Source organism: Aulonocara stuartgranti (genome assembly GCF_965226115.1).
Source record: "Aulonocara stuartgranti genome assembly, chromosome: 1".
NCBI lineage: Eukaryota > Metazoa > Chordata > Actinopteri > Cichliformes > Cichlidae > Aulonocara > Aulonocara stuartgranti.
This window is the reverse complement of record NC_138939.1, coordinates 17140001-17162692: the sequence shown is the minus strand read 5'-3', so window position 1 is coordinate 17162692 and position 22692 is coordinate 17140001. Positions and strand designations below refer to the sequence as shown.

General features: G+C 39.6%; 1 protein-coding gene across 1 annotated transcript in view; it reads right to left on the bottom strand.

Moving 5' to 3' along the window:
- Window positions 1-760: 760 nt before the first annotated feature.
- The window catches only part of mafa (MAF bZIP transcription factor a), a 139263-nt gene continuing 117331 nt past the window's right edge, over window positions 761-22692 (bottom strand). Inside the window, exon 3 of the mRNA XM_082541895.1 lies at window positions 761-779. The gene's annotated coding sequence lies outside the window, so the exon portion shown is untranslated. The remainder of the gene's footprint in view (window positions 780-22692) is intronic.

The following is a 22692-nucleotide window of genomic DNA, read 5'->3' as shown; positions in this document are numbered from 1 at the left end:
CTACCTTGACTGAATGATGAATGTAGGAAATTGATTAAAAATGGTCATCTTACACACTGACCAATATACACTTCAATTATAACCAAAGTGATTCACACTACATCAATACCCAAATCAAATCACTTCTGGAAATAATAGCAGAAGCTAAAGGAAACTGGAAGGAAATTGAAGAAAAATAATGTCAAAATATTAACAAAGTAAGCAGTGATCAGTTTCACATAGATTTTTTTCAAATAAACAACGTTTAAACAAACAATGTTCCCACTGCAAGTGAAAGGCTATATCCATAATTTTGAGTGCTGAAGTTTTCATTAATAGTTTGTCCTGTACATGTTACTATGTGTTTGGATGTTATATATACAATACTGTTCAAATGTTTTAGGCAGGTGGGAAAATGGTGTAAACAAAGAATGCTTTCAAAAATGGAAGTGTTAATCATTTATTTTCATCAATCAACAAAATGCAGTGAATGAATAAAAGAGAAATCTAAATCAAATCAATATTTGGTGTAACCACCCTTTGCCTTCAAAGCAGCATCAATGCTTCCAGGTACACTTGCACACATTTTTTGAAGGAACTCAGCTGGTAGGTTGTTCCAAACATCTTGAAGAACTATCCACAGATCTTCTGTGGATGTAGGCTTCCTCACATCCTTCTGTCTCTTGATGATGTTGAGATCAGGGCTCTGTGGGGGGCCTTACCATCACTTCCGGTACTTCTTGTTCTTCTTTACACTGAAGACAGTTCTTAATGACTGTATGTTTGGGGTCCTTGTGCTGCTGCAGAATACATTTGGGGCCAGTAAACAATCATTTATATTTTTGAAAGCATTCTTTCTATACACCATTTTTTCCAAACCTGCCTAAAACTTTTGCACAGTACTGTACATGATGAGGAAAACTATTTTAGCTGCACAGTGATGTAGTGGATAACACTCTTGCCCCACAGCAAAAGGTGTCCTGGTTTTGAATTGACCAGCTGCCAGGATCTTTTGTCTTTTCTCTCCAGATACTCTAGTTTCCTCCCACAGTAAACACAGTTTTATTTGCTCAACTGATGAGTGAAAGTTGACCCCCAACGCTCCCCAACCACGGAACTAAATAAATGGTTAAGAAAATGGATAGTCTTTTTTTTATTTTTTTATTTTTATTAGGGAATAATACTAACAGACTTCATGTCTGGCTTTAGCTTGTGCTACTGTAGGGCACATTTTCTTCTATTAACATGAGAAACACTTATCACGGAAATACTGTTTAACTCATGCTGTTTTTTAAGCTGTGGTTTGGAACGGTCTGAAACACAACTCTGAGCAGACATTCAGCAAGTTATTCCGTTAGTTTGAGCATGCTGTGAAAATGCTGTGTTTTCGCGTGTCTGTTGCTCAAAGCAAATGTTAACATTTTTATTAGAAAGTTTCTGATGAACAAATTGCATATAGACCAGCTAGTTAACCTGAAGACTATAGGCTCACACGGAAAAGCAGCTGACATTATATTCAGGACTGTAACAAAAACATAAAAAGAAATGAAAAAGAAAAAATGTTACAGGGTTGAGAAGTATTGAGATAAAGATGCAAAGGAATAGAAAAAGAAAAAATGCAAATGGCTACATTTGAGTTTAATGATGATTGAACAGTTTTGACATTTGTACACCATGCATGTGAATGTACAGAACATGTTATGCAAGACTGAACAAAACACCTGTAACGCTGATTGTGTGTGATTCACATGTTCTGGTCTACTTGTGAAAGCTGCCAAAGGAAACTGACAGGAAAGTGTGGTTACTTTCTGTCTTTGAGCTCTTTATTATGTCAGAGGAAAATTACTGTTAATGTCACGTTCCCCTGTAATGTTTGAGAGACAATTTCTTTTTTTCCTCACATGACCTCATTCGAACATAAAAGTAGGTTTGTGTGAAAACATATTCATTCTGTTCATATGTAGGTGGCCGCTTGTAAGTGTAACATGATTACATAGCAGTTTCGATTCTTGCACTGACCACCGCTGTGGTGTTCCCCTGGCCTTGGCTACAGAGCAACCAATTTTATGTGGTTTGTGGTCAACAAACAGCCTTTGACCTCAGAGAGTAGTTGGCGTATCCATTGTGTGAGTTCTGAGGGCAAGGGTGGAAACATCAGCCAGCCAGCTCTGATTGAGTTACTTTAGGCCTCAGCTCTATTACCTACTCCTCTCTTGTTTTGATGAATTATTTAATAGCTGTCCACAGTATCCTAAGGACAGAGCTCTAAGAGGAAAGTCACTGGACAGTTCTACCAAGTAACAAAATGAGATTTATTTTTGGTTAACTATGGATTTTGGCCTATTTCTCTAATTATCTATTATCTATAATTATTTATTTATATAAATCATCAAGTATCAAGTCAAAAAAATAATATCCAAAAAATTAGGGCTAATACTAGGCTAAACCACTATAATCTAGTGATTGAATAAGCATTTAATATTACAAATCTACATAATTCTACACTCTTAAAATGCAACAAATAATTTTCACTATGTAATGATATACTGGTATATGGTATACTGAAAAGTATTCTTTTTCACAGCAGGTCACTCTCTGAAGTTGGTATAGAACTCTGCATTTATGTAAACTATCTGGGGGAAAAAAAACAGAAAAAAACAAACAAACCACAAGACCCTCAGTAGAGGGAGTTGCCTGATTTATGACATGTAGGCTCGTTTCCAGGCAAGCCTGCGAGGATCCAAGAAACTTTTCAACACATGGCTCAATTGCTTGCAGGTTAAATGGCAGTGGAATAGCCAGGCTGTTAATTTTCTTTACAGATCCAGATGTTGGGAGTGTGACAGACCAGGAATTAAGTTTTGCCAAAGCTTGCTAGGTATTTTCTACTGGGGCTGCCCAATGAGTGTGTGCATATATGGTGTACTTAGTTACAGCCTGTATCCGTGTGATTGAGTCCTCTCAATAAAGTCATCTGTGAGCATATCTATACACATATTTACTTGCCAAGGGAATATATCCATGCTCGCCACATCGGTAAGACATTATGTAGTCATTCTCCTTGCATTCATCCAGGTTGCTTGGCAAACTGAATCAATTCATGTCTCAGTTCGCAAAGACCTCCATTGCAGTGCCCATTTGCTGGTAATGGCAATGGATTACTGTATTGTATTCTGTTTATGATCTACATTGATTGCTTTCCTTCTGCTCTAAGCACTGTGCAATGTCATTTACTCACAAAGATTCAGACATCTATTTTCCTGAGCAGTCTTTTTCAAACTATATGAAGCATTTTCCCAGCTGTAAAATAGATCCTTGAAATCCTATCCAGAATGTCAACATGGAACGTTTCTGAAGTAAAGTGCATGTGTAGACAGGCATGAAATAGCATGGTTTAGATATTTCATGTCCTGCTAATATTATATCATGAGTACGACTGTCCTTTGCTCCCGAGCTAACCGACTAAGCGTTGCTTTTCCCTTCATGTGTCTTTCATGCTCATTTCTTTGAGAAAACAAAACACAGCCCAAACGAGTGAGTAGGATTGTTCTTATTGATGTCTGAATGAACAGGCTTTTCTGTGTGTTAAATTTCTGGTATATGAATTGCATTATGAAGGCTCCTAAATGTAACATTTTCCTTTAATTTCAGGCTTCTTTTGTGAGACATACAGAATGCACTTTTCTGTGTGCAGAAATACAAATATTTTATGCAAAAACAACAGAGAAGACACAACATAGCAAAATGTTGAAAAAAAAATCTTATTTTGAAACTGGTTATTGGATATATTTTTACACATTTTGTTTATTAAGGGAATATAAATATTCCTGTGTTTTTTGTTTTGTTTTGTTTTAAGGCAAAATTGTTCCATAAGATCTTCTCGAATGGTTCAAGTCTGTCATTTTAATATGTGCACTCTTGATTTTACAGATTGACAGATGCCACAGATTAGTATGCACTGTGTGTGTGTGTGTTCTCATTTTATCTGTGTCGCTGCGAGTGTTTGCAAACACTCATAGTTGTGCGCCTGCATGCGTGGATGTCTGTATGTTGGCTGTTGGGTCGTTGGCTCCTGTTCATTATATTTTCATGAGGCATGCAGTATAAAGCGGACTGTTTCCACTATGCTCCCTGTTGCCCTCCAGTCCACTCTCATGCCTGTAAACTGCAGTTCTCTCTGCTGGTTGTATATCATCCCACCTGTCCTCTCGCTGGATTTCCTGTTTGTTCTTCCAGATGCTCTCCACAATGTCTCCCTCTGAGACTGTAAGGAAACGATTCTTAGAGCAGAGCAGTGCTGGACACACGTCTTGGCTTCTTTGAAAGACCAGGGAAGTGGCTGGGTTTCTCTGAATCAATACAGTGGCTGTTCAATCTGAAGAAAATCTGAAGCAAAGAAGCTGAGTGGTCAGGACATTATATATTGTTAACCACATAACATATGGTTATGTCCTGAGGTTAAGTGAATCCATGCAATGTACATATTGACAGTACAGAGTGTATAACTCTTGTATATTACAGTCATCTTAATCCTGAATTTTGGATGAATAGCGGAAAATGGTCATTGCTATTTAAACAGTTACAGTGAAGTAAGAACCAGGTTCTAAATTCTTCAACTGATCGGACTCATGCGCCTTTAAGATTATCACTTCCGTTCATCAGTGCTGGCATGGTTTTCTGAAAGTGGTTGATTGCAAAACTGTAATATTAAAATCTTAGCATTTGAATTTTTGCAAGGCTGAGTTTCATGCAAGCCTTTTTTCAACTCTGCTTCTGCACTGCATCTAGACTCTGAGAAAATAAAATATAGCATTGTGTTCTAGAAACCAGCATGGGTGGCCTTTTTTTTCCCCAACACAGACAAAACAGTAAGAAAACCAATAACAAATTGAATGTATTAATGAAATCTGTAATGTCCCTTGTACCAATAGAAACTTAACAACATCTATTCTAGATGGTTTGAGAAATTTAGAGTCCTTGTGTCACTTGGTTCCTTCTTTATTTCTGCAAGTCTTTCTAGTTAGACTCCAGATGTTATTATTTTCACAGGGATATTTTTGCTCCAATGCTCCTAAGGACACACTTTCCTTGTTGTCTTGTGGGTGAGATTCTTTTTAAAGTAGTTTACCCCCAAGGAGAGATTTAGAAGTGATTATGTGGATACATACAATGATAAAGAAGGAGAATGGCTCTTTTATAGTCCCTTCTACTGTCTGAGCTGGTGGCATGGTTGGTAGTGGCTGTTCATCTCAATGAGATGGTAAAAGAAACTTCACTGCAGTGATTTTGATGAGACTGTAAATATGCGATAGGGGCATATAATATGATTCTAAGTCTTGTAAACAAGATACTTTTCAGTGCACAAATAATTCTTTTAGGTCTAGTTCTTCCTACTCATAACACTTTTGCAGTTGCAATCACTATACTTTAATCTAGTGTTAACTGTTTCCTTGTCTCAACATGGATTGGCAAAATCTTCTTTTCTCCCACGCAGTCAGCCCCACCTGCCGCATCTAAAGGCTACTAGTAAAGCACAGTATGAGAGACTCACAATTATCCTGCTGTAATGCCATTATTTTTGGCATTTAAGAGCACGAGTAGGGTTATGGATATACAGAGACTTGCATTTTACTTTGCTGTGCACTCGCAGGCTTACAGTGGAACTCTCTTCAATATTACTACTGGTAAAAGTAAAAGAGAGAAAAAAGCAGGAGCAATAACCTGTAGGCATTCTTTTTTTTTAGAGGTTTTTTTAGTCAATAAATTGATCATGTAAAAGACTGTACTTCACATTTTCATCCCTATATACAGCATGAAAAACATGAAAAAGCTGGATGTTAATAAAAGAACAGTCATTAGGTTAGATTTAATTTAAAAAAGGCGCTAGTGTTGTTTCATGTTTCCCTTTCTCTCTGTGTTTCCCAGAAAATGATAAAGATTTAATCCAATTAGCTCTGCACTGTTTCACCAGACTGCAGAGGGGAATAGACTCTAATTAGGCTGAAGACAATTAGCTGAATTAATTCCAACAGAAGTCAGAGAATACCGCCAGATTTAAGTAATATTCACTCTGCCAGCTTCACCAGACGTTTTCTCATTTTATTTTATTTAAATAGGATGACGCGAGTTATGTTAAGCAGCAGCATAACTGTGGCTCATCTGCTGTAGAGCAACAGTTTAGAACATATTTATTAATGTTGCTGTGTTTTTGGGGGGGTTGTGGAAAAAAAAACTTCTAGTGCTTCCTCGCTCACTGGCTCAACCACACCAGTTAGGCATGGCCCACAGCTGACTGTTTGGAGCAAAGGAATGGAAAATAAATGGTGAAAAAAGAGTGCAGAACACGTGACAGAGAGTTTAAGGGACACACGGAGGACCCTTGGTTGGATCAAAGATCAATACAGATAGAGATGCAACAAAATGCTTTGAGGGGACGGGTTTAACATCCCCCGTTTGCTCTTCTAAACAAATGCATTTCAAACAGGCTCAGGGAGCACCCCTGCTAACAATGACAAACGACAGCACATGGAGTTTTCCCTCTCTATTAACATAAAGTAATATAAACCGAAGGACACTAGTCTATAGAGAGAGTTAGGGGCTAATGTTCCATATCAGATGTGGACAATGTCAGGACTGAATACAGATTAGGCAGTGTCCTTCTCTCCCGGGGGGAATTAAGGGGTTGACACCATTCTAGCTGCCAAGTGTATTATTATAACATGTTGGTGCCCAGCCTGTCTTCCCTGGACTATTAACCCCCACTGTCCCCAAAGAGCTTCCCCTACTGTCCCTCAAAACTATAATACCAGATAGCCTTATTCCAGTTGCAGCCGATTTTATCTTACCTTTTTTTCTAGCACTGGAAGATAACCTGAATCTTAATTGTAATTACCATTTTGACTTCCAGCAACTATGATTTCGGGATAACTTTTTCCTTTTTTTTAACCTTTATTTTCACTGTCAAGCTTTCATGTTTTCTTGTGTTTTAAAAAAATGAAGTGTGCTTTTTTTTTTTTACTCCTCCAAAAACCTCAAAAAACAGTCTAAAGAATGTAAAACTCAAGGTTTCCAGACTTGTGAGAGCTTTCTTTAATTACATTTAAAGAAAAAGAAATTTCCCTTTTTCAAAAAAAATTTGAGTTCAATAACAACATGATATTTAACTTCATGAATATTTAGTTTAAATAATCGCCATGACTCACCGCGATAATCTTGTTTATTATTTTTGCTGTTATCGAGGAACCTTATCTCTAACCCACTTCTAAACTCATTACTAAGACTCTTTCCAGGTCTCTGTACGATTCTTTTCTCATACTTTTCCATGCAACAGCACAATATCATCAATGCAGGAAGAGGTCAGAGTTTGATGGCTGCGCTGCAGAGTGACTGAACCTGTGCACTTGCACAGTAGGAGTGCACTGTCAGCTCCGTTAGGTGATGAAAGATTGCTGTCCATTTTCAGTATTGGTAAGGCTCGTTGCTCATGAGGCGTAAAGTGGGTGGAAAGATTATCGGAATAGCGACGCTTTGAAGAAACCGGAAGTTCAATATGTCCTGTTGCGGTTCCGTGGGTGTTCTTTCATTCTCTTTGCAATCTTAGTAGAGGTTTCTGGAAAACCTTTTTGCATGTGCTATTTGTAGATATGTGTGTGTGCGTGTGTTTGTTTTGGATTTTACAGGGTAAAGTAGTTGACATCAGGCAAGCAATACAGTACTGGAAAAATCGTCCATGAACCTGAGATAATGGGACAGTTTTAAACAGCTCCAGTTGTCTGGTGGAACTAAAATCTTTCCTAGCAGTAAATGTATATAAAATGTACATTTTCTTTGTGTTGTTGTTCTTGAGTTTGCTTTGTGTTAAGTTAATACTTGATGTGGATATATTCACACCATCCATTCTCTCAGAAGAAAAAAAGAACAGACATGAAAACAGGAACTGTATGAAGAGTAAAACTGATAAAGACAAGCAAAGCATTTTTTTAAACTGTCTGGGAAAATTTCCCCCATTAAGACGGCACCATTTAAAAAAAAAATTATTCATTTTCAGTTATGAATAATGGTATCTGTCTGTCACATCCACAAGGGTCATATGCTCGTCCCTTACCATGTAGTGTATCTCCTCTCCAGTGCTGTTTTCCAAAGCTGGAGAAACACGGTGGCCTCTGCACACAGGAGCCCACGTGGCTTCTGTTACCACTTCTGTGTTTGGGCACTTTAATTGCCACCACACATGGAAACGTATTACATTTGGGTGATGAGATGCTGGTACTGGAAAATTCCATGCAATAGTGCCTGTGGGTGTCTGTGCCATGTGAACGATAATGTGTGGGCAGAGGCTTATTTTCTCTTTAATACGGGCATGCCCATACTGGCACCCGCAGAGCCCCTGTTTGAGCTCACTAATGAAAGAAACAAGCCGTCATGGAGGCTGGGGTTTGAGGTGTTGTTAAAGTCTTTGAGGTTTTCTCCCTGTGGGCCTCTGTCTGCTGCCCGAATAAGAGGGGCTTTGTTAGAACAGCGACAGAGGCTTTGGTGAAGCTTGTTGGACAGGCCTTCCGCTGCTGGATTCTAGACGGCCTCAGTCCTGCATTTCACCTTCCAGCTCACACTGTCAGATAGAGAGACATAGACACCCACAGTCTTTTTGAGGTGTCTTAAGACTGTGGGTCTGATTTGTAGGAGTGATGTCAGATCTCAACAGGGAACACCTTGCAAAACCTCAGTATTGTTTTGTTTTTGTTTTATTTTGTTTTTCTTTCTGGTTGAGCTCATTTTTATTGTACTATGACTGAATGTTTCTTTGAAATGTGCAAACAACTACATAGAGTCACCACACAAAAACCTTCCCCCCCCTTTTCCCATTTAAACATTTTAACCTTGCTTTTTGTGTCCTTACTTCACTGAAAGAACTTTCACTGTCTTTTAGACATTCCTCCTAGATCTGACCTTGACTTGACTACACAGTGGCCTCTCCAAGTTCTTTCTGTCCAATCAAGGCATGGCTTACTGACCCATCTGTATTCCCCTCTTGACCAATCACAAGTGATTGTGAGGAGCCAGCAGGAAGATGTCAGAATTCCTCTCCTCTCCTGGCAGGAAGTCAGTCTCCTTAAAGGCCTGCTGGGAAACATTTTCCTTCTCCCGTTCTTTTCCTTTTTCCCTCCCGTGACAAGCAGTGATAAACAGGTCATTAATATGGCTGCCATTCTGCCAAACAGACCCTTCTTTGTCAACTCTTAGTCCCATGTGGGCAAGAGATATTCCGGGGCATGTCATTCTTTATGTCCCCTCTGTCTCAAACTCCCCACCCTTGACTGCTCAGCAGTGCAACCCTGCACAGCATGAACATGTCAGCCATATGTCTGATTCTTTACTTTCTCTCATTTGTCTCTTCGCTGTCTGTGATGCCCTCCGAGCTGTTGAGATAATCTGGATTTACCTGGCTGTGTAAAGTCATCTTTGCTGCTAAATGACATCAGACAAGCATGCTTCCATCTACATGAGCAGTTTGGAGTATTACGTAGCTTGGAAGACTATCTTTACTATTCTATAAGTGTCAGTGCTGCCACTTTCAAAGTAGTCTGCCAATAGATGTCACTCTACGTAAATAATGAGGACCGGTCATTTAAAGAACTGACAAGGCACTGACATGACTCAGGTTTACCAAATTAAAGTTAAAGTGAGTCACTCAGCTTTTAAAAAAAGAGTACTAGGAGTTCTCTAAGTATTTCATCTGATGGTCAGCTATAAATGTGGAGAGGATGTCTCTAGCCTATGGTGGTAGTTTATGTAAGTGTGTGCGTGTGTGTGTGAGAGAGAGAGACAGACAGACAGAGGGAAAGAGAGAGAGAGTGCTTAGCGGGCAGTAGAGGTGCTTGGGGCAGTGCCATGCCCCCTACAGTAGTTTATCTTGGGCTTGTACATGCCCCCCCTTGGTGGGGTTGATCCTTGGGGTGCCCTGCCCCAGTACAGCTCCATTAGCGGGTGTGCTAACCTTGCAACAATGCTGTGACACCCTCGTTTTTCATCAGGCCGTGCCTTCAACCTTCTTTCTTCTCTCGGCCCAACCCCAGGGTTTTCCAGATGAGACAGAGGTGAGAGGAGCTCTCTTGTCCAGCTGTAAGATACAGTCCTCTGCTATGCCACTCAAAGAAAACTATAGTCAGACTTATTATAGAATCTGTAACACAAAAGCATTGCATTCATGCAAGCTTAGGCTTAACTTTTACCATCTCAAATATACAATTTACACACTATTAATAATAAAAAAAAGACTTCAATAGGATTTCTTTTTGTTCGCATGTTTCTTATCTCAATGGTGTCATGAGTGTCATTGAATCTGGATGAAAGACCAGTTCAACCTTTCCATGTAGACGGGGAAAAAAGAACACTCTACTGCCTGTGTCTTCATCCTTTTGTAAAAGAGCTGCGCTCCTCTTCTATTGAAAGTGTCTTTTCAAGTGTTACAAAACGTTCCCTCCTTGCTCTTCTTCCTGTTGCTCTTTCTGTTGTCTCGTCCTTCATCTTTAGTTAGATGTGAGTCCTTGAAAACCCCATCTTTAGTCAAAAGGCTGTTAAGTTAAAACTAGAAAGCTTTCTGCTGGTCTCTGTTGGGGCAACAAACACTCTGCGGTGTTAAAGGCTTACCATGTACAGCACTCTTTGAATTAAGAAGAAGAAATGTGTTTACATTTTAGTACTGAGAGCAGCTAGCTGTTCTTTAAATAAAATGGAGATGACGTGTCCTGCGATCACGTCATAACTGCTATGATGTGTCTGGTATCTCACAGCTCTGTTTTTTTTTTCCATTCGCGCAGATCACACGTCATGAATACATTTATCCAGAATGACCTTAACAATGCAGTTTCATGTGGGTGTAAAAAGCTGCGAGTATTTTAACTCTGAGGTTAAATAAGGCCTAGGGCATCAAGACAGGTACGTGTTTGGAGATGAGATGAGATTTTGAAACCAGTGAACCCCTTCTCAGTCTTCTATGTTTTTGTATGTCATCTTAATGAGCTGCTTCCTTTTACAGGATAGTAATTCAGCATCCTCTAACACAGCTGTAAAAACTCAGATAACCTCAAACCACTAATGAACTTTGGCCTCCAGAGTCCTTTGGAAGAATTAGAAAGCTGGTACTGTGTCAAGGTTTTTGCTCAACATTCCACAAGTGGTAAACAGATACAAGAACAGTTTTAGACTTGGAGTGGCAAATTCTATGTTGCTGTGCTACTTAGATTTGTATCAGCACAATGCAGACCTAGGGTTATGTATCTGGGCATCTACACAGTCATTCAGTCCTTCCCTATCTTCTCTGTCTTTTTGCATGTTTGTAGTGCAACAGCGAAAAAGCCTCTTCTTTGTAGCAGGTGTTTTGCCAATATGCTCTGTGCTTTTCTGTACATAATCTATCTAAGCAAAGCTTTTAAAGTTGGCAAGACTAAAGGAAGCAAGGCCCGCCTGCTTCCTAGCACGTACAGATGATTGAATGGATGTAATGTATATTCTTGCCCGTTTTAGGTTGACTGTATTTCGTGTTGTATGTCTATTCATCCCAGACACCACCGTGATTCATCATATGCATTGCTGATGGATATCCATGCCCTTCCTAAGCTGCCCTGGACATATACTTATTGTATCCTTTTACTGAGGTGGAGTGATGAACTCATGTGGCCCTGGTACTACGGTGGCAGATACTCAATAGGTGAGTGAGCGAAGTGGTTATAAAAAGCTGAATTACAGCACACGATACCCACCACACTGTGAAGCTGAGTGCAGGAAGAAAGAAGGATGAAAAGACATGCATAACATGACAAATCAAAGTGCTCTGAAATGACAAAATCTCAGAGGAATTACATGGTTGTTATAGTTCTTTACTTGAACAGGATGAATAAATTAGTTTCTTTTTTTACGCCACTCAGGATTGTCTGTGATAAAACATTCAATCAGAAGTAGCCCTGGGTGATACTATTTTAGTGCTGGGTGCAGTGTCCTCCTGCATTCTTCTTTCTAGGGAATTTAGTCTGATTTATGGTGAAGCCTGGGCTACATAGATGAGGGTTTTCCTGCTGGTACTTTCCATGTTCTATATGCCTATAATGAATTTCCCCAGCCCGCAATTCAAAATTTGTCATTGAAATGATAAAAGAACTAATTAGAGCAAGACATGTGGAGTTTTGTGATTTGTAAAAACATACCTCCATGCATTAATCTCCATCATTTTTCAACGCATTGGGTATACTGGGGAGAGAAAAAAACGTAAAATTGAACTTATAAATTGAAAGCTTAAAACAAATATGACCCGTGCTGAGAGCAGAGGATTTGTACAAGGGAAATGAATAAGGGATAAGCCGTATCTGAAGACCTGCCACCCACAAGCGTTTATTAATAAAATAATCAGATTGAGATAAAATACTCAGACCTCTGTAATCTTCATGTAAAAACCCTTTCAATCCTTTAGGCACTAGGTTTAGCAAACATGTGTGACTCTGTCTGATCCACAACTATTACAAATAGTGGAGAAATGAGGGCCAGGTCTAATATTTGTGTGCTGTCTCCGTTTGGATATGCGTTGTTTAAATTTAAGAGAGGAGGAGCACCCTCATCAGCTGCAAATGCAGATGTAAGCCCCCTAATAAGTAGGCTTAGGGACAGATAAGAGAGGGCCAGACAAAGAATTAGCTCCTGATTATTTGTTATCATGGCAGCATAATCTTGTATAAGCCTACTTTTCTCCATAACCCTATACTGAACCTGGCTTTTACCCGTACAAATGGAAAAGACCTGACTTTACTCTCCTGCTGGAGGGCATTAGCTGAACCGATAAGGGGAATAATATTGAAAGAATGATAGAAAATACTACTACTGTACATGTAGAGGAATTAGGGTAGAAAATCCATTTCCTGTCACATCAGTTTGGTGACTAGGATCTTTACGTTTTACTCACCTTCGCAGACGAGCAAATCATACGTGTATCCTGTGTGTTTGCTCCATCTGTGGGGTTTCCACAAGGATATACAGTATATGAGGGGTGAGGAGAAGGACAGGTGTGGCTGGCAGAGTACCCAGGTGACCTCGGTGTGGCCTGGAGAGCGTGATGCCTGTGTGTGCGCAGGTGTGGTTGGCACTGAGTTGCTGTGTAACAGCACACAGCTTGTCCCATGCAGTCTCACCAGACGGTGTACCCTGGCAAGGAGACGTGTCCTTCCCCTCTTCTGCCTTCATGACCATAGATGTATAGAATGTGATGTCTTTATTCGCACGAGCTGTGTGTATATCTTCTGATACTGAGTAAACAAGGTACTGAATGATGTGTGAATGTTGGTCCTGTCGTGTTTTTGTTCTATTTACTTACAGTCCAAAGATTTGGACAGGAATACACAGCATAAGCAGCGTATCAGCAGAGCATCAGAGGAGAAGCTCTGATGCTATGTTTGTGTCTCCTTCGGAGGTACTCAAGTGAAAGGTTTGACACCTGTTTTTAAGTGCTTAGATGCCTTCATGCAGGAAATTACACTTTTGGGTCATGTTTACAGGAATAAAATATGACTGAAATATTTTTAGAAGGAATACCTCTAAAAACAAACACTTATATAAATAAAAAATATTCATAGAAAACTTTTTAGGGCTGAAGTCTCCAATGGTGAGTTTACTGGTCATGCCTATAAAGTGTTCTTTCAGAGTCCAAAGATATGTTCATAGATGAAAACCTTTGTTGTGCATGGTTGTTAGGTCCACCAAGGAGCTTATTTTTTTGGTAGTGTTTGTGTCATCATTCTGTCTATAAACACAATAGCTTGAAATGCTTTCAGTTAATTATGATACATTTTGTAGTAGTGTTGAATGGAGTCATGTTAACAGTCCATTAAACTGTGCCTTACATCTACCAAGGTCTTTAAGATCAACTTAATGATTTATTGGTCAATTCACAAAAAGACTTTGACAAAATGTCATTTATCTTTAAATTTATGCTTTATAATTCCACTGCATTTGTTTGTCTTAGGCAATACTGCTATATGGGGTTTCCAAATCAAATTCCAATTAAACACAATATGCTTTATGTTTTTAATGAAAGTAATGTGAAGTGAAGGAGAATGAGCTGACTAGTTAGTTAGAAATATATTATTTATAAATCTCAAGTTATTCATGTCCAGTTATTTATAAATCAATACCTATCACCCATTAGTTACTCATACATAGTGTTTGTGTAGTCAGAGTAGAAATCTGTCATCTTAACCGTAGCTGATTTTTTTGTTTTTTTACTGCACTACAAACTTATTAAGGTACGTTTACGGTACGGTAAGAAATCAAATTGAATATATACAAAGTACTACACTATTCCCATAAAAGTAAAAACTGCCCACAGAGTGAACTGCCTTGGCAGAGGCTTGCACACTCAGAGTGCTTCTTGTTAGATTATGTGGTCCAGTGTCTCTTTGTGTTAGACTGTCCAGTACATATCCAGTCTTACTCTTCTTGGATTACTGGTTAAGAAAATGTATGGATGGAAGTCTTAAGTGTTCTTCATATACATTCTGATTAGCAAAATGTTGCCTGCCACCCATTAAAAGCATGCAGACTCATGGCTGACCACACCTGTAATAATCATCACACCTGTAGTGTTAAATTGGATGGAATTAGCTCTATACATTTTGGGTCTGTGGCGGGGCGTGGTTCGTGGTGCGGCTGCGGAGGAGGCTGATACACCTGAGCACAATCAGCTCATCACACCTTCCGCTGCATAAAAGTAGTGAACCGGGTCCTGAATTATTGTTGTTGTTATGTGCAGGATGCTGCTGAAAAGCTGCATCCGCGTGTGTGTGTTAAGACGACAACTGGAAATAAAAGAAAAATGCTGAAAAGTGTTGAAACGTGGTCAGGTCCCTCATGCATCGCCTACAGGGACAGTTACAAAATTTCTGTAATCTGGCCTCTGTGCACCAACCCAGTTACAATTAAATAATCAAGGTGTCATTAAAGTGTACAATTTAAGCTTTAAACCTACAGGTTTGACAAAAGTATTGCATTGAATTACAGCCGTTTTAACAATAAAGCAGAAAACCCCAAGATAGACACGACATGGCAGAGAGGGATAGAAAAAGAGAAATTAGCAGTATTTATCTTTGTTTCAGTCGATTTCAGACATGGACCTAGCCACAGTCGTTTTTGGAGCTATGCTATCAGCTACCTCTAGTAAGCTTGGCGAACGAGCAAAATCCATTGACTGTATTGTTACATTGTACAGAAACATGTTAATTAGTGAAAGGTAATACACACATGCACACAAAAATGTAATTTTTTTCTATGCTTGATATATAGGCAAATATTTTTCTCTTTCAGATATAAACATAAACAGATATTAATAAAATAAAATACAAAATATGCTAACAGTTTAAAAATGATAAAAGGAAATATGTGTTTTTTAGTTGTTTTATTGTCACAACAAGTCTTTTACACTCTGCCAGACTCTGCTCAGATCAGCTGGTTGTTGTATTTGTGGTGGTCCAGAGACACATTGCCAACAGGGAAGCTCTCTCATGGATGAACTATGCAACATTATCACTCATAACAAGGTTGCAGGATGTCTCTTTTTCTTGTTTACATTTTTATAATATTTGATGTATAGACAGTAATGAATAGTAGTAGCTAATATTGGCCAATCTAAGCTCAGGTCTACTAACTACAAAGAAAACTGTTTGTCTAGAAAAACATTATTTCCTTTTCCTTTAAAAGGAATAAACAGAGTCAAAAATTCAAGTAACTCAAATTACCTGAAGTGACACCTAGAAGACAGTTATCAGACTAGCCTTCACCCAAATGATTACAAATTAATATAGTTGCTCTGAAAGGAGAGATTTAATATGTTTTTTTTTGTGTATGTGTTTTTTTTTGTTCAAGACTATAAACATGGCAAACAGTAGAGTTTGAACTCTTGAACTTTGAAGAGCTGCAGCTTTTGACCCTTTACCTTTGTTTTACACCTTTGAAGGTTGTTGCTTAGTTTGTTTCATGGGCACTATTGTAGCACTTCACAGCTACAGATTCCAGAGCCCACCTTCTCATTCAGCAGTTTGTATGCCTTATTTCCCAACCTGTTTTGTGTGCCTCAGTCTTGTAGTAACATTGATAATAACACTACAAACACCGCAAAATAACTTTGCAAGGATATTTGTTCTGTACTGATGTGCTTTTTTTTTTTCTTTGTGAAAGACGTTATCAAAGTGAGATAGTCATTATACAATAGCAATCCAAGTGTTTTACATCAGAGATTTAAAATGTCCACGGGGGATTGCCTCTTTGCTAAAGACAGTCCCCGCATCTAAAACTTCAAGGACACTCTTTAATTTAAAGATCTGCTATAAATGATTAATTTGATATTGATGAATATTTAACATTTCTTAATAAATTATTATGTATGCTATTAAGCACTACATGTATCTGCATAAGAAGGACTGTGAGTTCTTTGGATGGCTGACTCCTCTAAGCATGTGTATCTGCCGTTTGCACAAGTGTGTGTGCCATTGTGTGTGCGTCTGTGTGTCCATGTGTGCACCATGGGGATTGTCTTGCTCCGGTTGTATTTTGACATTTGATTTATGTTAGTGTGAAACCATTTTCATGCAGGCCATTATGCAATCTATAAAAGCGAATGCGTGGTTTTCACAGAGCACGGGGACCTGCTGCGGCATCACTGGCATACCAAGTGGCTCTTCTTCGTAAATTTCATTACACTATAGACACCGCTGCAGCTCTGACCATAAGCTAAAGGTGCCATTGGCTAATGAAGGAGGAGGCTCCGACTACATGTAGATGGATGCTGGCACCATCATTGCGAGATGTTATAAATATCTGTGAGCGTATTTCTTAAAGATATGAGATTAGTCTGACACCGTTGCTCTGCCCAAGATGTGGCTGCACTTGATTATGTGTGAATGAAATAACTTCCATCTCCTGAAGGATTAAAGAGAAAAAACAAACAAAACAGAAGATTGATAGAAGGAAATCCCATATAGATGAGGTGTCCAGATAATATGTAAAGAATAAATAACAGTTGTTCTAATTATAAATAATCAAAGGGCTTCACATTTGCTAAGACACCACACCATTTAAAGAGTTTAATTAATTCCAACTATCTGTCAAGTCAACATGGTCATATTTGTGTTTTGGTCATTTATTGCATTTATTTAATTAGTTTTACATATTTTATCATAAAGTCTCTTTCAGAATAAGATTAAACTACTAAAAAATAGAGTTCAGAGTAATTAGAGGCTTAACACTGTAGGCAGGTCTCAGTAGTAAGATGATCCAAAGATGGGTAGAAAGACGAGAGTGATGGAGACGATTCTATTCCCAAATGTCTTTGAATCATTCCCTCAAAATCAGTTAGTTTGTTCTCTCATCATTCTGTATTTTCCCTTTGTTTATTTCTTGGCTTTCTCTGTTTTGTGCATATAATTCTGCTTTAAAAAAGAAATCATTTTCTAATGTTTTCCTATTCCCTATGTATATAAAAAGTACTCTACCATAAAAGGGATTGCTTTAAAAAAAATCAGATAGCTTCTACTTTTAAGCATATTCTTGGCATTGTGTTAGTGTGTGTAAAGATATCACTGAATTGGGATTAGACTGAGATGTTTGGCTGTGATTATTCCAGTCCATCATTCGAACAGAGTTCTATTGTGAAGACTGAATAACACCACTACTCCAAAGTGCATCTTAATACTATACTCGACTCCTTTAAATCAGTTTAAAGTCGCCTACACAAGCCTCGGATCTATTCATCTACACTTCAATCCCTTCACGATACTGAAAGGAGATGCCTTTTACATTGGAAGGCAATACAATGACAATTACATTATGGTGGCTGCACTTTGGTCATCCATGCGGCTGCTCTGACCCCAATGATTGGTTAAGCTGGCTGTGTGGCTCAGCTGGGAGACAGAGGTGGTGCTCACGGCGGCTCCATTGTTCAGTAAAGAACTTCTTTATGTGCAGCTGGTGTTGCCTCTGATGTGATTTGGCCTTTCACTCATCCTCACTTTGGATAATAAAAAAAAGCTTTTCTTTTGGGGTTGGACTGGCTCATTGGCCTGTTGAGGGAGGAAAGTTAAGGTAAAGATTGTGATTTTTGTTATTGATGTCTACCCGCTAATACTGATACAGAAGTCTGACTTTACCTGTAGGTTGAAAAAATATGACTACTTTTTTTTTTATAATCCTTTTTTTGTTTTGTTTTTTTGTTACCCTTTCCTGCTATCATTTGTCACATAAAACTGCCATTAAAATGATAGCTGATCCTCTGAATGGTTAATGTGCATAACTGATAATGTCCAAACATAAAATTCAGGGCTTTCTCCACTGGTTGTTGAAGTCTTAACTAAAATCAGGGACTTGAATTACGTCGCTGGACTTGAATTACGTCGCTGGACGTCAGCGACTTGAATAAAGGTGCACCACTGTAGCTGGTCTCCCAAACAGACTCCAGTACTTTTTGATAAGTCCAAAAACAGTAAGAGAAAAAACACAGGTTTTAGGAATGCCGCAACAACTGCGAAAGAAACTGGTTTGCCTGATTAAAAAAATCTGTTGCACAACTACCAGTAAATACATTTAAATACTACGTATGCTATCACATTTTGGGATTTTTTTGCTTTTTTGCTTTTTTTTTTTTTGAGTCACACAAGCGTTGTCATCACGGACACTTTGAGTGTTGCAGGTTGGGACAAGTTTCATCTCTGTGTGTGACATGCTCACCGGAAATGGGCCTAAGTACACTGTTTGAAAGAAACAGAGAGCATATTTCTCCTGTTTTAGCTTCCCTTCATTGGCTTCCTGTTAAGTCCAGAATTGAATTCAAAATCCTGCTCCTCACATACAAGGTCTTAAATAATCGGGCCCCCTCTTATCTTAATGACCTTGTAGTACCATATCACCCTATTAGAGCACTTCGCTCTCGCTCTGCAGGCCTACTTGTTGTTCCTAGAGTATTTAAAAGTAGAATGAGAGGGAGAGCCTTCAGTTTTCAGGCCCCTCTTCTGTGGAACCAGCTTCCAGTTTGGATTCGGGAGACAGACACTATCTCTACTTTTAAGATTAGGCTTAAAACTTTCCTTTTTGCTAAAGCATATAGTTAGGGCTGGACCAGGTGACCCTGAATCCTCCTTTAGTTATGCTGCAATAGACGTAGGCTGCCGGGGATTCCCATGATGCATTGAGTTTTTCCTTTCCAGTCACCTTTCTCACTCACTATGTATTAATAGTCCTCTCTGCATTGAATCATATCTGTTATTAACCTCTGTCTCTCTTCCACAGCATGTCTTTATCCTGTCTTCCTTCTCTCACCCCAACTGGTCGCAGCAGATGGCCGCCCCTCCCTGAGCCTGGTTCTGCCGGAGGTTTCTTCCTGTTAAAAGGGAGTTTTTCCTTCCCACTGTCGCCAAAGTGCTTGGTCATAGGGGGTCATATGATTGTTGGGTTTTTCTCTGTATCTATGAAGCGCCTTGAGGCGACTTTTGTTGTGATTTGGCGCTATATAAATAAAATTGAATTGAATTTAATTGAATTTATCATTTCCAAAACCATATAAAGGTGACGTGAAAGGGTTGACCAACTAGATCAACTGATTTGTACAAATGCTATGTAAGTTTTTTATTTCATGTTAGCTGACTTACCTACAGTTGTCCCTGTCACTATGTTTCCAGCAGAGTTTATCTGATGAAGAGAAATAAGGGCTCTGATGCTCTACTTTTACTAGTCCTTCTTACACATACTTCCACTCCAGCAATACCACAAGATATAGATAAGAGTGCGTTCTTTCACCCACCCCCTTCGGTTAGGTCACCATTTCCCCGTTACTTACTCAGTATCATATCACTGTGGTTGGAAAACAGAAAAAAAGCCCCATAAACAGTCTTCAATAAACCACATATAACTGACTGTCCCTCTTCGGTTGTAAAATATTGTTCCTTACTCAATCCATGTGGCTTTCTTAGATTGGCTAAGCATCTGCCTGTGGTGCTATTTTGTATCTGGTGCAGGCTGTTCTTACTTCCCTGTCAAACATTCAGCAGAACACATAGGCCTCCTGTCAGAGAGTATTTTCCAGCAGCCAAAAGGTTTTAAGAAAGAAAGACAGAAGCCTCCCAGCATTCAGCCTGTTTGCTCCACACCTCTCAGAGCTCCATGGTACGTGGGAGAGAAGCTGTCTGACAAGACCACCTCTCTTGCCAGACTCAGAGAGAAGGTGGGGGAGGATGAAAGGAGAGGGGAGCAAGAAAGAGAGGAGGGAGAGACTGAGAGAAAGTGTGTGTGAGAGAGAGAGGTGCCTAGAGACTCTTTCCCTAATCTTTATGTATTAACAAAAACAACATATTCACTCAAGCTTGCCAAAGCTTTCACAATCTCCTGAAGGAGGAGAGTCTTGGACAAGATTTGTTTATCTATCCGATAGAGATTGTGTGTGTGCATGCGTGTGTGTTAGTGCAAGAGACAGAGAGTGTAGCATGACTTCTTATTGGTTTCAACGTGTCTAAGTTTACATCTATCAAAATGCATGTGTTGTGTCCAGACAGTTGAGTTTTAGACTGTAATTGGTTCATTTTTTTGAACTCTGTGCTCTCTGAATGGCGTCTAGGTAACAACGGCGTATGAATTTTTCATCACTCGCAGCAGCCCCTCGCCTCTCTTTGGGCAGGTCTGTGTTTGTCTAAACTAAACTTAGGGTGACATGGCATCTGCATCCAGGTGTCAACAGGCGCGTGAAAGTGGGGGAATTCATTAGCACTCAAATCCCTCACCCTCAGCGTGCCAGCTTGGGATACTTGATGCACACGATCTATGTATGTATAGTCGTTACTGTGGTGTATTGTTACTGCAAATGGTTCCCTCCCCAGCAAGCAAGCTACTGTATTCAAAACAAAATAGCACAAATACATTCATTTTTACCCTATACGAAAAGATTTTTGATGTATGAGGACGCTTCCTCCACATTTCCACCCTTCTGTCTTTGATTTTATCTACCTCTTTCTGCCCGATTGCATTCCTTTCCCCCCCCCCTCTCTCTCTATCCATTTCCTTGATTCTCTGGGGCTCCTCATGTTATCCAGTCAGTTGATAGTGTATGCCTCCATGCATCACAGCTCCTAAGCTGTGATTGAAACATCAGACAAGGAGGACGGGGCCCTTGAGATGCTCCCGCCTTGACACTGCCTCTCAGCGCCAAGTTTTATCATACCCAGTGCCTGGCTCCCACACACATCAGGTATGCTCCACAGCACCAATGTATATTAATCAATGACAATATGATTACCTCTGAATGGACCGTATACATTATTTAAAGCAGTGTCCCATGGCTTACAGTGCGTCTGCCTTTCAAATTAAACTCAGAGTCAATAATTAATGTTGAGATTAACCGAGAGCGCATTCAGAGGGCAGGTGTTGAGAACACAGGGACACAGAAAGAGAGGGATTCTGTGTGTGTGTGTGTGTGTGTGTGTGTGTGTGTGTGTGTGTGTGTGTGTGTGTGTGTGTGTGTGTGTGTGTGTGTGTGTTTGAGAGAGTGAGTGAGCACACCAGTTTGTGTATATTATTGACATGGAACCAGTCATGTGGAGCAGTGATCATGATCTTGGCCTCATTCCCTCAGGGATCATCTCTAACAGCCCCTGACAGAGCCTGTAAACCTCCTCACTTCTGTTGGGAGAGTCTCCCAGACATGCGAATGACACTAACAGAAGCCGAAGAGATTGCAGAGTTTTATTTTTCTCACGGTGACGTGGGCCAAAGACTTATCTCCGTGTCTCAAAGGGAGTGGTTCATATTGTCTGAGCGAGAGCCTGGGCTTTCTCACACGTGGATGGACTCTCTGCACGGTTCAAGGCCCCTGAAATCTGTCTTGGTGATAAGCTGCCAGCGCAGCGGGGAACAACAGGAGATAGGACTTTTAAAGCAGTTCAGCTCAACTGGAGGGCTTCCGTCTGCCTGCCAAGAGCCTGATTACTCAATCCAGCTTTTCTGTTGCTCACAATCTGCCCAAAGAGCTCCTGGGGCAAGGCCTCACGACTACCTGTCAATACTTGATACTGGCATAAATACCGCTGCTCCACAAAGACAGTACACAGAAGGTTACAGGAAGTCTAATCTCATGTAGCAGCACCTTTAGCTCTAAACAACCTCAAACCCAAAAGCCGAATAGAAGTGGCTGCAAGGTCGGCAGCTGCGTTCAGCCAATCCAGTAAACTTTCAGTACTGACACACAACTTTTATCTAGCAACACGTATACATCTGAAAAACAAAATCTACTATTTTCACATCTCCCTGGGAAGAAAAGCAAGCCATAGATGTCAGTGAATTGGGCAAGAATCACACTTATAACCAAACGTCTGGTAGGGTAAACTAGTTCTGCTCCAGCTATGAAAAAAAGGTTTGACTTCATTGATTATTGTAAGCACTACCTTGAACTTCTTAGTTATATATAAAAAATTGCTTTCATTTCAAAGGTGTTTCAGGTATTCTTAGATTTTCTTCTTACTTTAGCCTTTATGTGCATTTGGAGGGAGATCTTATTATAGTGTCCATGAAATTATTGAACCCACATTAACATATGATAACTGAAAGGACATTTAAAATTTTTTTTAGTTATTTTTAGTTTGACGTTACCACATGTCTGGATTGCAGTTCCCCTGGGAGAAGGCACATTGTCCTTCAATAGAC